The sequence below is a fragment of the Petromyzon marinus genome, chromosome 13, assembly GCF_048934315.1.
Source record: "Petromyzon marinus isolate PM22_M1 ecotype Great Lakes invasive population chromosome 13, UKy_Petmar_22M1.pri1.0, whole genome shotgun sequence".
In the NCBI taxonomy this organism is placed as follows: domain Eukaryota; kingdom Metazoa; phylum Chordata; class Hyperoartia; order Petromyzontiformes; family Petromyzontidae; genus Petromyzon; species Petromyzon marinus.
Window position 1 is genome coordinate 12063651 of NC_133679.1, and position 15652 is coordinate 12079302.

At 48.0% G+C, this 15652-nt stretch overlaps 1 long non-coding RNA gene across 1 annotated transcript in view; it reads right to left on the reverse strand.

Annotated features, from left to right (window-relative positions):
- The window catches only part of LOC142924433 (uncharacterized), a 199773-nt gene that overhangs the window by 161389 nt on the left and 22732 nt on the right, over window positions 1–15652 (reverse strand). The gene's annotated exons all lie outside the window — the stretch shown is intronic.

A 15652-nucleotide genomic window follows, 5' to 3' on the forward strand; every position in this document is an offset into this window, starting at 1 on the left:
ACGACTAGCAAGTACATGGCTCCATGAAAGAAACCAGTCCCCAGGAGTTGACTTCACAGAACGACGTCTACATTTCCTAACCTTATCCACAATTAAGGGCACATTTTTACATGTCTTGCAAATGGTAATCGTCACCGGTCAATCAAATGTGATTTTTTTTTATCTCAGAGCTGGGATAAGCTGCATTAAGCGACAAGCCTACATTTAATATGACGAGGCCTGCTTGTAATCATCGGTGATCAGGCTGAGACCATGAACCCGACATACTTGAGAACCCAGTCTAACCATGAGTGGCTCAAACCCAATTCAACCCAGCATCTCCGCAGTGTCGGCTCGAGGCACAGACGCGGTATTCGACTCGGAAGCTAACTAGCCACCTCTGAATTTGGCCTCTTATCCTCCACAGGCAGTGTCTTTACTCTTCTTACAATTGACCAAATCAGCTGTGTTGAGTATTTAACATACTCTTAAGATCTTACAGAGCGGAGTGGTGGCGCACTGGTTATCGCGTTGTGCTATGAACCCGGTGACCTGAGCTTCACACGGCAAATATCTTTAACGAGGGATATCTGAATAGGTCCTGCCCCCTACCCCTTTCAAACAACCTTCACCAATCGGCACAAAGCAGCATGGCGAAGTATGGTCAAACAACCCATCATGACAGTGCGTGAGCAAGTCTTCATCCACCAGTGGATTGACAAAGGGCTGTTCAGAACATTATGCACATTATTCAGAGCTGATATGTTGGCCTCCCTTTATGCATGGCTCATGCAGCAGTATGCTGTATATGCTGGCAAGAAAAATGCATTTTAAAAAATCATCCAAACTAACGTCATTAGAAGCTGGGTCCTTAAGTGCCCTCCTTGTGATGTCTCTTCAAGTACAAATGACACGTGTAAATGCTGCATGAAGCGAGTCTGCGTGATTCTTGGCGCTACACTTTTTAAAACGTTCTTCCTCGTGGGCATGAGTGGATGTTCTTTCCTTTTTTTATATATAAAAGCAAGGCACTCCAGCAGCAGCAGCAGCAGTCGGAGTAACAATACAAAGGAGAGAAAGATGGAGAAGAGAGCGTTGGAGGACCTCTATTTTGCTTCGGGTCTCAGGATTCAGCCCAATTAAGCACGGCTAACACGCAGCTTCATTAGAAGCTTTCCGCTGACTTGCTACGGGCGCGACGCGAGCTCGTTTAAAGTTTCCTCGACAAAATGTGATAAATTTGGATTATTATTAAACATAAACTAGAAAAGCCCCACGGCGCATCACAAGGCATGACACGCGTTGTTTAACGCTTATTGGCTCAGCCACAGACGCCGCGCAACGCGGTGAAACATCTTTTCTGGGGGCTCTCTCTCTTTCCCTCTCTCTGTGTGTGCGTCTCTCGCCCTCTCGACCAGAAATATCCATTGTGCTCGTATCCTTCGGTCGGCAGATCAAATGGAGCTTAATGCAAACACGGGGCAAAGGTCACGGGTTTATTCTTGAGTAAAGCCCTCAAATAATGCGACGATAAGGGAGTGGCGGTGTGAAAGGCCGTGCTTTAACAGCGGATTGAGAGCGATTCATTCTCGCTGCCGATCTGTTTGTCAGCGCGAAGGTGGTGTGACGTAATATTTGTAAAGGATGAACCTGAATGAGTATCTATTTTTTTTATTCTGTGAACACTCCTTCTGAAGCTTATCTCGTTAAATTTGTGCTTGCGGGATCACCGAGCTGGCGAGACAAAGGAGTGCGTTGGATTCAATTCTAATTGTGGAATAGCTTTGTTAAAAAAAAATCTATATATTTCATGCTCGGTTGTATGGCGATCAATTTGCGCGTTAGCGCATTCGGCCCTCGTTAGGTGTAGCTCTAAGTTTAATTATCACGCGTGGATTACGTGTGGCGTTCCATACGCGAAGAGTGAAAATTCCTGCTCAAGCACCAATGATTCTCCGACCACTTAACATGTAAATCAATTTCCGCAGGGTTCGCATATGTTTAATTCATTAAAGGGCCACGGCGGTGGCTCCGTGTGCTTGCAATGATGGAAAGCGGCCAGCAGCGAAGAAGCGGCCAGAGAAACTGAAATGTCGTTCTCAACCGTGGGTGGAGGAGGGGAAACGCATTGGGGGTGGACTTTACGAGTTAATAAAATCCTAGCTCTAATCCTAACCCTAACCAACTAGACAATCACACGACGGCTAGCCCTCCCACTGACCGTAACCTTAACCAGCGAGCTAACCAGCCACGAGGAATAACTCTCTCACCAACCCCAGCAAGTCATCCGGATGTTGTCGGCGTGGGCTAGGAGGTGGTCAGGAGATGACAGTACAGCAATGGATTATTGAAACCATCTGTGCAGAGCGTTGTGTTATCTCCTCGTCCGTGTCTTTTTTTTTCTTCCCCTGGGTGTTCTGGGTTCCTCCTGCATGCAAACCACTCATTGACAAACACATTTATTAATGTACCTATCTGCCCACGTGGCAAAGTGTCAGAATTCCCAACTCACGATCTCCAGGTTACGGAATCACACAAGGGACCATTTCTCGGGTGGGACCATTTCTCGGGTGGGAAATGGTCCCTGGTGTCGAGTTGTGAAGCTTTCTGCTCACGACCCAGATACAACAAACGGAGAGATGATCATCACCCAACGACCAACTCGGCGACTCTGGCTCTCGTCGTTCACGATACAACCGTGCTTTGCCAGGGCGATGTCGAGTCAACACAACACAGGTCAAGAAATGCCAGGTTTTATTTTTCCCCAACGTAGAACCCGAACCATGTCATGTGGTTCTGTGTCCTCACAGTATGACTGACGTCAGACGCAATAAACACGTCGTATGCCCTGCCCCCCCTAAGCCTGTTTGGCCCCAAAGCAAGGTTCAGATGTCTTGCGAGGCCAGAATATCACGATACTGTATGACCGTTTGGTTTCAGTGGCAAATAAAGTGGAAAACCACCCGTACCATAACGGCCCCATTCTGATTCGGCTTCAGATGTGCCAGTGGAAAAAAACAGCCAGTGCCCACCCCATGTGCGAGTGGATCCAGCCTCCCTCCTGGCTGCCCTTCATTACCCCCTACCACCACTCCCCCTACCTGCAGCCAGAGAAGTCCGCAGTGGATGAAGAAGACAGGGAGGCTGCTCTGTCCTGCCCCATTACCACGGTGCACGGGCCCTGATGAGTCGATTTCGGGCAAACGTTACAAACCACCATCGCACTCGCATACTCTAGGGCACCATCTCTCAGTTCTAAAATTCTCGCGAGATAGCAGCTAAAACCTAATCCGTGCTTTTGTGCACCGCCTCTGTCCCCGTCTCCCTCGCTCGCTGCCTCCCTGCCTCCCTCATTCCCCTCCTTCCTTCCCCGCCTCTCCCTCTACACCCAACACCAAGAATTTGCTTTCATTCATTTACCGCAACAAATGCTATAGTTGTGTGAGCGTTTATCGCCAGTCAAGTGTATTGCACACAAAGACGACGACGACAACACCTGGGGCCAAAGCGGGGGATGATGCAGCGCTCATGCGCGCACGGCTCCTTATTGCTCACCCTCGCCTTTATGGCAGAATAAAAAAAAGCTCACACTCAGCTTGTGCGCGTCTTTCATTATTGATGCGAGAAAATAAGACTCGGGCCCATAGTCGATAGCGCCAGGCAGATAATAGCAGAGACAGGAGAAAGAGACCTTTAGAGAAAGAGGTGGCGGTGGGGTAGGGGGATTGGGGGGGGGGGAGCCCCGTGAATCACTCATTACGGCGAGACGTGGAGGAGAAGATTTTGAAGGTTTCGGGACCCAAGTCTGTGTGACCCGCGCTGCTGGTCGATCTAAGTGTCGCATGCGCATCCCGTTTACTCATCATTGTTATATTCACGAAATGTAATGCTTTCGTCCTCAATGGGCCGTTTTGGTCTGGACGAGAAAAACAAAAGGGTAATCTTTAAAATGTCACGGTTAACGTTTGAAGAAGAAGAAAAATAAAAACCGAGTTCGGCAGGCTGGAGAATTTAAACTGATCATATGTAAAAGAGATTTAAAATATCTCGAGAAACAAAACGGGGGAACGGGATCTTGACACGGTGCTCAATGAAGTGACGAGCGCTGGAATGGACAGCGAACCGAAATGTTGGAATCAAAATAATAATAAATCAGACAGATGAAGCAAGTAGAAACAACAACAAAACCCATCGATATATCCTCGTGATATTGGTGGGTGCACGAATATTACAGTTGCATTTGAGGTGTCTCACACACACACACAAAAACTCCATTCCGTATATATTTAAACCAATGACAGAATTGGTTCTGCGTTCAGTCCTCATTTACATCAATTAGTCACACCCGTTTTAGGGATAATTAATGGTCCCTCCAGCCGCCGGGTGTGTGATCATTACGTCGCCCGCTGTGCCGAGCGCGGGCTCCATCTCAGCACGGCGTGGCCCCTCAGCCCTATTGTCTACTCGGTGGGGGTGAGAGGGTGAGTGGGGGGTGAGTCTGTGGGTGAATAAGAGGGTGAGAGAGTGGGTGAAATGAGAGAGTGAGTGGGTGGATGAGTGGCTCGTCGGGTGAGTGGATGGGTGAGAGGGAGGGTGAGTGAGAGGTTGAGTGGGTGAACGACTGGTTGAATTAGTTGGTGGATGGGTGAGTGGGCAAATTAGTATGTGAGTGGGTGACTATCTGAATAAGTCTGTGAGTGAGTACAAGGGTAAATGGATGAATGGGCGAGCCTGTGGGTGAGTGTGTGGGTGAATAAGTGGGTGGGTGAATGGGTGAGTGAACCTGTGGGTGAGTGTGAGTGACGGTGAGGGGGAGAGGGTGACTACGTGGGTGGACGGGTGAGTCGGTAAGGAGTTTAAAGGGTGAGTTAGTGATTGGGTTGGTGTTTAGTTTGTGGCTCGGTGGGTGGGTGCGTAGTTGATGGGTGTGTGATTGAATAGATGTATGAGTGGATGAGTGCGTGGTTGAGTGGGTGGGGGAGAATGGGTGACTGGTTGAATGGGTGGGTGGGTAAGCGCGCGTGTGTGTGTGTATGTGAGCGAGTGGGTGGATGTATGCGTGAGTGGATCCTTCATGAATTCACGATTGCGCCGCAGTGGGATTTAATTAAAGCGCACGTGCTAATTGAGTCGGATATTACGACTCGGAGCAATCATTGTTCCCTATTTTGGAATTGTTCTCTATGTTTGGTCGGGGTTACCGGGGAGTCGCAGTTTGTTGTCGTGGCCGTGCGTTGCACACACGGAGTAATTATTTGACATTGTAAACGCAAGCGCAACGGAAGCACGCGCCGCAACATAAAAAGCCACACACTGCAAATTTCGCTGAGACTTTGACAAATGTTGCCTAGGCCATTATGTGCCATCATTACAACCCTGCCGCACGAATGAAAGCAATCACGTGTGTGTGTATGTGTAATATGTGTACGTGTAATGTACAGGGATCGGTAGTACGTGTATGTACTGTATAGTCGTTACTGCACTTTTCTACAAGTTCGCGATTCTAGCTTACGGCCACCAATACCGGTGACGATTATTTGAACCACACGAGGGGGTGGGTGGCCAGCACCACGCCCGGCCGCCTTTGTCTCCCCCACCGGCGATGTTTGCCCAACATCGCACCAGGTACTCCGTTGATGCAGAGTCGACCTAGGGGGTGCTCAGAACCGGTTCAGCTAATCGTCAACGATGTTGGTGGTGGTGGCCGTGAGCGGGATCCCATCTCGGGCAGCCGAATTTCTGTAGCAGCGAGCGCTATCCACGTGTAGCCTTAACAGACTGTTGGGGCAGGTGCTGTTAGCGGGTAGCACCTATGAAGGCCGGCACGGCACACGAGGGGGTGGGTGGCCAGCACCACGCCCGGCCGCATTTGTCTCCCCGTGGCGATGTTTACACACCGCACCAGCTACTCATTTGAGGCTGAGTCGACCTAGGGGAGGCCCAGGACCAGGTTCAGATAATCGTAACTGGTGTTGGCCGTGAGCGGGAATCGACCCGGGTCGCCAGGTTCGTAGCTACACTACTACTCCCCACTACACGCACCAAGTCTTCTTATGCTGCTTTCGCCGTCACAGGCGACACGACAGGCAGGCGGGAACAGGCGATGAGAGACGGTGAGGGGCCCACGTCTGGAGGCGCTGGGCAGGGATGGCAGAGGTAGGAATTGTGTAATATTTCCCCCGTAATGCGCAAAGGCACCCTTTGTCGTAATTAACTCGCCATTTAATTACGCACCGTGATGGACTCTGGACGCACGTTGGCATTAATTTGCAGGAAGGGTTCTCTCTTTCTCTGCAGGCCATTTTTCGGAGATGCTGCCAGCCACGGATTTTTTTTTCAAATTATAAACGTAATCCGAGAGCTCCTGACTAATGAATGGGCATTAAGCCCACAAACATCCACTGTATCACAATTAGGGGGCGCTTAGAAGCTGCCCGGCTTGCACTGCCTTTGCGTCTCTGCCGGGCCGAGTAAGCGAACAATTTACTGAAGAGACGGTTGATTCTCTTTGATAGCGGATGATGAGTTTTTTTATTGGGGGGGGGGGGTTGTTTAATTTACCAAATCCCAGCTCCTCGCGCTCACAAACGCCACCCCCGAGGGCCAAAACGGCGCGCCGAGGCGAGCGGACTCGGTGCTGCGCGCCTGTGACACAGCGTCCTAGAAGCCAGAACTGGCGGATCGCGTAGAGGATTTGTGGGACCTCACACCGCCCCCCACCAACATCAAACCCACAGGGATGTGAGGCGGCCAGAAGATGGTCATAAAGCCCTCTCCTGCTTGGGCTTTCTCTGGACATTCCGGATTCCGATTTCCTCCTGAATGCCAAACACCGAGAGAATTGTTAAATATCTCAATGCTGGAAATCCACTCGACCACGGGGAAAACACGCGGACTCCGAATATACTGGCATCGTCAGGGTCTAGATTTGAACTCACGACCTCCTCCATACCAGGCGATGGCGTGGACATGTCGCCACCACGGCACCCCGAGTACTCAATCAAGCGCTGCGACTGACAGACTGACTCACAGACTGACAAAATTATTACATCCACAAATGTAAGGTGCATGATAATCTTACATTGGCTAAGCGTGGATACTTTCACTGTGAGAAGATCATAGAGATGTCCATGAGCAGGACACGTGGAACTTTCTTCCTCCCCCCCCCCACCCCACCGCCGCCGCCGCCTCCCGCCTCCCGCAAACGCCAAAAAATTCCGGGATGCGTTGCTCCGGTAGCGTGTCTGGATGATTAGTTGGCGGGTGAAATTAGCTCTGGGTAGCACCCACTATTCGAGGCCAATTACCAGAATCACTCGTGCGCAGGAATCGGGACACTCACAATGCCACGGGGTGTGCGAGGTTGGAGGATGCGGGGCAGACGGGAAGCGACGGGGGAGCGTCGTGGCGTGAGGCGCGGCAGGGATGAGAGTCATTTTCTCAGGTTTTCTCAGTTCCCACGTCGTGTCTCCCCGCCCACTGCTCCCCCCCCCAATCCCCCACCACTCGCCACCCCATGCAGAGCCAATTAGAGGGGGAAATGAAATGAAAATGCATTGGGATCATCATCGCCACCATCTCCACCTCCGCTCTCGTTCCCCGTGCTGTGAATTCGCAAATTTTTTTGTCGAAGACCAAATCGCTCTGAATGTGCTGATCTTGCAGGATCTCAAACGCTAAGCAGGGTTAAGCCTGGTTATTACGTCAATAGGGGAGGGGGTGGGGGTGCATGGGAGTACTAGGTGCTTTAGGCTTTGGTGGGATCATTCGGAGATTTGTGAAACCCCACGAAAGAAAACTTGCTGGGATGTGATGTGTGGTGGCCAGGAGATGGAAGGACAATTTCATTTATCTGTGGGACACAGTGGTAGTCCCTTGTAACAGCGCGCTCTAGTTTCCTTAAAAACACAACATATTCAATACGAACTGGTCAAATATCCAATATGCAGCACCCTTTTGAAATAACAGTATTGGGACTCAGTGATGCAGACGGAAGTTTCCATTAAGAATACAAAATAACCTATCTACTTTCTCTCGTATGTATATCCATAAAATACCTAATTGAATGGTTTGGGGGGAGGGGGGGCATAACCCTCCTCCCCATTTCGGATCTACCATTGTAGTGAGGGATTCCTGGATAAGAGCCTGATATTAAGAAGGATCATTGCTCGAACATTGCCTATTATATGTTTTTTTTTTCCACAGTGATATTCACGAATGTGATTAATTCAATGTTATGTGTGCTCGGGCACCGCTGCCCACGCAGTGAACCACTGCATATGCATCACCAAATCAATGCAGAGTAGTGCCAACATTCCTAACATGTTGCCCTATCGCAGTCCAAATTTCTACACCGCGATACAAACCATCAGCCACGCACAATAAAATCATCACTCGCCTTGCGTTTTAGTGGACAAAGTTTGACAAATGCAGACAAGTGATTGTTGTGCTCTTATATGCATGCCTTTTATCCAGGTCCTCAATAATTCATGTGTCAGTGTCTCAAGAATAAGCTCCTGGAAGAATGTTTTTGAGAGCCATCTGAGACTTTCTTGGGCAATTATGTTTGATTATAGCTTTACAAAGAGCGTGCATTTAAAATAACCACGCATGATCCTGCCTGCACAGCGCGTTATGCATACAATCAAGCCATTGATTCATTCATTAATAATATTATTTATTGTTAAATTTTTATTACTTTTAAATTTCGTTACAGGCGCCTTACGAGCACATGTTAATATGCAGATATGACACATTGACGCCTGTTTTCACACCATGCTCAATGAAGCATTGTATGCACACTGGGGGTGTTGTGATTTCAGAATTTAAACATACTGTATGTAATTATTTGAAACGCATTCTTTGCAGGAGACATTCACCAAGAGGAAAGATAATTCCATTAAACAATTGTACGTCTGCTTAAAGGTCCATGATAGTTTAAAGCTAATTACAATTTTGGCAACAAGATAGGCACACAGTGGACAGCTCTTTTCAATCATGCCACAGGCTTTTTATTAACCTGCCTACAATTTGCCTATGCACTCATGAGTATCGTCAAGATCAAGAAGTCACCATGGCCAATCCTGTTGTGGACGTCATGCCCCACCATCGCTTCCTTCCTTCTACTAGACTCCACAGCAGTTGGAAACTTCCCTCTACCTGCCCAGCCAGGTCTGTTCTTACAGTTTCAACATCATCACCATCATCAGTATATAACCTTTGGATGTATCCATGTTACACAACTAAATACATCCTCCAAGGTCCACCCGAACACTCTCATCATCATCATCATCATCTCGCTTCAGGTCACCTCCTTGTTAAAGTCAACAAAATATTCAAGTTCCTCTCCAACACTCTCATCATCATCATCACTACAAGCTGGCTTTAAGTCATTCCGTTGGTTGCCAAGCCTTGAGTGCAACTCCAATTCTTGTGCACTCCAATTATGAACGATTTCAAACGTTCAATTTATCACCCCATTGCTTGCTGGGGCTGAACGCTCAACAGCCACCCCCTGCGTAACGTCCGTGTCGGCCCCTCGGCCGCACCATCATTCGACCGCTCCCCACGGAACATCGCCGGCGACGTTCCGTGGGGAGAGCGCTCTGCACACCGCGTGAGATGCTTCATCAGCACTGGGCTGGCGGCTGAATGAATCAATAGAGGAGGCTGCTTGGAAACGAATGCCCTTGCCTTTTCGAGTTGTTTTCCTGCCACCAGCTGTTGATGGTTGTTTTTTTTGTTTACAAGCCGTCTCGCAAAAAATAAGAGTTGCTTGTTCAGAGCAAATAGGTGTGCGCACGCGTGTGTGAATTGTGTGTGATGGGTGTATGGTGTTTGTGTGCCTGTGACTAATGAGATTGTGTGTGTGACAATTTTTTTTATTGTGCTGGGCGTCTGTGAGTGTGATAGTTGTGCGTGTGAAGAGTGTGTAATGTGTAATGATTGTTTTTTTGTGAGATAATGCGTTTTGTAGTGCAATAGAAGTGTGTAAGTGAGAGTGTGATGTATAAAAATGTGTGGGATGCGATGGGTGTGTGTCTATGTGTAATGGATGTATGTAGGTACTGATGGTGTGATATTGTGATGATGTCATGTGTATGAATAAAGTATGTCTATGCTCAGTGTGTGTGTGTAAAATGTGTGTTTATTTTTCATATATACGCATACACCCATCCCATTACACACACACATACGCACCATCATTGCCGATTATGATTAATGGCTATGTGAGAGTGCTTTGAGCGTACAATAGGCGCGTGTGTGTGTGTGATTGCACGTGTGAGTGCACGTGTGTGTGTGTGCGCGTGTGTGATTGTCATGAAGGTCATGGCACCAAGACAAACCCTGCTGTGCTGAACACTCGTCAATGACTCGTCAGGAGAGGTGGCGAGGGAATTTGATTTGCGCTGCGGTGGTATCAAGGGCCTTGCTGATCACCCCCTTGCAGCCACAAAACCATGACGTCGCCAGCACTGGATCACCTTTAACAAAGTGTTTGCTGTTTGCTGCTGCTGCGTTGGCGGTGGTGCACACGCACAAATACCCACTTTGTTTTAACTCAACACATTCGTCAATAAACACCGTGTGTGGATTTCGACGTTTCGGGCAATGGCCCTTGTTTATAGCACATACATATTTTTTGGAGCGATGTCCGTGCTGTGAAGAAGGTCTATGGCCCGAGACGTGGCCTATAATATATGTGGAGGGTTTTGTTCCTTCATCTTAAGGCCATAGTGTTACTATTACAGCTGTACGCCTTTCGGCGTCCTCTGGTCTAACACCGTTTGAGACGAGGCTTAAAAGAAAGCTGTCTCTGGTGTGGTCCAATCAGTTTCAAGGACAATGGCAATATATTATCAGAGTATCTTTTTTTGTTTGCATTCTAACCACAATTGTTGTGGTCAATGCAGACATGATTCCTTGTAAAAAGGTTTCAGTCTTGTTGCCAGAAAAAAAGGGGAAAACACTATTCTTATATTGACGAACGTGTTGAGTTCTTGGATCGGATGTCTCCCGAACCGCTGTGAAATCGCAGTTCGCAGAGCTGCGACCACTTAGCGCCCCCCCGCGGCATTTCCACGGCACGTGTCGACCTGCCAGAACCAATCTGTCGTATGAAGTGAGTCCACGGCGCGTCGGGGTGGGGGGGGGCACTTTAAACAATGCAGTACAGCAACAAGGTTTATACTGGGGGCGATCAGTGTTTCCCGCTTGCAGGATCTAATAAATGTATATATTCCATCAAGGTCCTTAACATCTTATGATCACCAACTGCTCAACGCTACCAGGTCGAGTTTGTGCTCTTTTGGTGATCGGACTTTTGTTAGCGTGGCACCCAAGCCATGGAACGCCTTGCCACTTGAAATCAGGCAATCGTAGGCGGTAGATGTATTGAAGTCTGCTTTGAAAACCCCGTCTTTTAAAAAGTGGCCTTCCCTCTTTATTTTGGTCGTTCATCCTGCTTCTGTTTTTGTGTCCTGATTTTCATGCATTGTGCATTGGGATCCTAAGATGGAATGCGCATTATACATTATAATTAATATTTGTTGCGTAATAAGAGGTTTCTCTTGTCCTAGGCAAACGAGAAAAGTACACGTATATACTGTACGTGTAAACAACCGCTTTTGGTTCAGATATGAAGCTAGGCAATGGCCAGGTACCGCAATTATTCTGGGCTAGTGCGCGTGCCAGCGGGTTTAACGTCAAAATTATTGTCGTTAACCCTCCACCACCCGACAAGATCGCCACGGTTACAAATATATTACCCGTACGTTGCCACGTGTATTGAGAGAATTATGACCAATATCGCTCCTGACCAGTGGCTGTTGACAATGTACGTACCCGTAGGGATGTTAGAATAATTTCACACCGTAGCATACATAGCCAACCGTGCTGGTCGGAGGTACGAGGGAAGAACAATACACTAAACACAAAAAGCAGTTCTAAAGACATGAGTTTTCAATGTAATGACGTTGCACATCATTGGGTTGCCGCGATATGGTCAACACTACGATATTTTGCACAATATAAAATCCACAATAACGGCATCGTCCGTTTTGCTAAATATTGTGAGTATCGTTGCTCATGTAATATTTTATACATCTTATTTCCATTTAATATTTAAGATTCTAAACTCACATCCTCTCTGACACTATCCCACCATGTGGCTTTAGGTCTTCTTGTTGCTCGCTGCACTCTGGGTTGCCGCTCCGATGTCTGTCTCGGTAACCTGCCCTCATCCATCCTCCGCACGTGCCCCACGGCATCACATCCCTCCTTCACCTGAATACATCTACAACGCTTTTCCGCGACGTTCTCTGCTGCAATTCCAAATCACTCACCCTGTCCTGCCATTAAATTCCTCGCATTCTCCACTTGTACCTGCAAGCAAAAAGGCCAGATGCTTCTTTTCTGAGTCATCATCATTATCACCATCATCAGTCCCTAAACTGTGGAGGTCGTGGAAGTACCGCTGATTTATTCGCCATGGACTCTCTTTCACCTGTTGCAGTCTATTGTGATCTGCACAATGTTGGCCGTTACGGCGTTTGTCATCCAGCGGGTTCTTAGCCGACCAAATCTTCCTCGTTCCTCGTTTCTTTCCTCTGGGCCCTGCTGCATAGTGTTGGGAAGTCCCCTCTGGTTTCTTAGTGACATGGCCAAAGCCAGGGCCCGATTGAGGCTGGGGATTTAGCGGCTGCAAACAAGGGCTTCGGATATATAGGGACCTCCAGAAATAGATATCGCTTTATAATTGTAGACACGCAATACTGTTGCACGATGATAAATCGTTTGGATTATTTAGTAATTAAAGCCACAGCGTCACTGCATATTACCGCCAGTTACGTGCCGAAATTAAAACAGTCTTGTTCACGTTAACTTTAATTAAGTCTTACAATTCGTCTGTAACATTTAAAAACTAGAACTGATGCTGTATAGCCAATGTGAATGACAATGGAGTGTCGGGCATGGGTGCTGTAAAACTAAATCAATGGAAATAATTGAATTAACAAAAAGCCCCTGCACCCCACCCCCAAAAAAACGATAACAGCCCTGGGCCCCCACCAAACTTAATCCGGCCTCGACCAAACCACTCCATATATTTGGGGTACTTTCAGTAGAATGCAGCTCTCTGACCCCGTTCTAAAACCTCCTGCACATGACAACCCGGTCCTGGTACCCATCTCAGCGAGACTCTTTGGAGGGGCTGTCCCGTGCAAAAGCAGGATCGTGGTATGGGCGTGTAAAACATACACGTTGAACAAAGATTATTCTCGCCTCTACCAAGGTTGTCGCAATCATTAGGGTGTCCTAATGCGCGATGACAGTCCCATAATTTCAGAGTTATCAGCTCAGTCGCGGAGCCCCGGCGAAGATCCGACAACGTGCAAATTAAAAGACCTTTAAAGACAGATAACATCTCACGGCTTGGGCATTAGCATAAAATAATAACCACCGGTCGTTACAAATAAAAACAGTCGCTTGCGGGATAATGTGCCAATAATAATACTAGAAATGTAAATGTACATCTCCGTGTCAATCCGCTGCTGGATGAAGACCTCCCCGTTGTGTGTTGCTCGCAAGGAGGGAGGATGCCCAAGGCCGGCTTAGATATCACTTGCCGCGGATGTTAACCATGACCCAGGAATCAAACTCAGGTTTTCCTGGTTCAGAGTGCAGCGCGCTTACCGCCGCACCATCGCTCCCACCAACTGTGCACCATGATGATGTGTGTGTGTATGTAATACAATTGTTCATGCTTGGTATACTAAAACATGCATTTGACACGTGGCAACTCCAAGCTGTGTTCTTCCAGTATAAGTAATTAAGTACAATAATCATCGCATTGTTCACGGCCGTGTGACAGTTGTAGAAATTCCACATTCACATGACGGGTAGGATAAGAAATGTTGGCTTCTTAAAAAGTCAAACTTTACTATCTATCGAGCGGCACCGTCTCTTTCCCACTGGTATTCCGACTGCTCTCGGTCGGCGTCACGAAACGAAGTATCCATTCGGAGCTCGCGCACAGCAGTGTCTCAACTCGTGCTAAAAAGCCCGTGAAAGTGGATATCCCGGAGCTACACGTTTTTTCATCCACACCCCTAATGATGAGTGCACATTCCGACATGCCTTGCGGCAGAATAATATTCGTGATAATCCTCAGAGCTGCAATTTAGCCAAATTCATGAAAAAATTCGAATGCAACGTGATGTTTTATATTTTGCATACACACTATTCACCACGCTACTATTGAGAACCTTGATTTATTGCAAGCGACTAAAATCTCATCGGTTACCAGCCCTGCACTCTCGCTCCCGAGCCGCACGGCCAATTCCATCCAGCCAGTTTCTTGAAGTATCATCCACAAAGCCTAATAGTCAATCGCTGATGAGCTGCGCCTGTGTACGAGGAGGCAATGAGGAGCTGTCACGTTCGATATAATTGCGAGGACGCCGCATTGTGGCTGCGCACGACGGATATTGCCGAGATCCAATTAGGAGTGCACCTTACGTCTTTCACACTGGCCTGGTCCCATCCACGAGCCGTCTCACGCCTCCGCTTAATTCACTCTGAATTACCCATCATCTGGCCTTTGAATACAGGTGCATGCGGCAGATGCTGGTAGGAATCCCATGGCAGTAAAGAGCGTGTAACTCCGGGGGGTTGGGAATAATCAATATTTAGGCTATTGTGGTCCTTCAGCTCAATATTTCCAAAAATATCAGACCAGTTGTGCATTCTAGGAAACACGTCTTCTGGAAATGTGCTCGGCTGGTAGTTGTGTTGCAGAGTGGGAGGCATTCGTAGGACGGTAGACGTCAAGACAGGCACTTGAGTCGCACTCACAATGCACTGATAAACGATCAAGGTCAAGAGGTCATCATTGCCTATCCCGTTGACGCCACTACACCTCGACATTCGATCCTTCTGCTAGGTCACTCAGCTATTGCATAGATGACACCCTGTTGCCCAAGTCTGCCCTCACAGCATCCCACCATCTGGCATTAGGTCTTCCCCTTGTTCACCGACAAACGCACATTCCACAATGTCTGTCTCCATGCAAGCAAAAAAAACTGTCCGAGGGTCAATGAAACCTTCCCGGATAAAGATAGAAAAATAGTGCTTTACCAGGCGGGCAGTGACATCTTGAAACCCCACAGCGCCCGTAACATTGCGCAGATCTTTCCATTGATTAATTGACGTGACAGATAAGCCATGTACGGGGTGGAGGCTGCGTTAATTTAGAGTCGAGATCACGATCAGAATTAATGCCTGGACATCAAGCTATTTGAGGCCGCGAGTGGGAGGGAGAGAGAAGTGACGGGGGCAGGGGAAGAGGAGGGGAGGGACAGCGTTGGAGAGTGGTGGTGCACGTGGACGATTCTGATCCAGCTCTCGTCGAGTCCAACGAGTTTCGTGGATCAACTCTGACCCGAATAGAAGGCTGTCTGCAGAGCTATTAGGTGTCCTGTTCAAAGCAGTCGATGTATGTCTCACACAGCCAGTTTTTGTTCAGAATCCTGAGATGCAGGCGCATATCCAGACTCTCTGTAATGTGAATCCAAATTAAAATCGTCACTGGAGTACAACAAGTGGGTTCCTGTATTTAGCTATGTGGACTTTTGAGTAGTATCCCCGCAGTGAGACTTTCTTGGGTAAATGCACG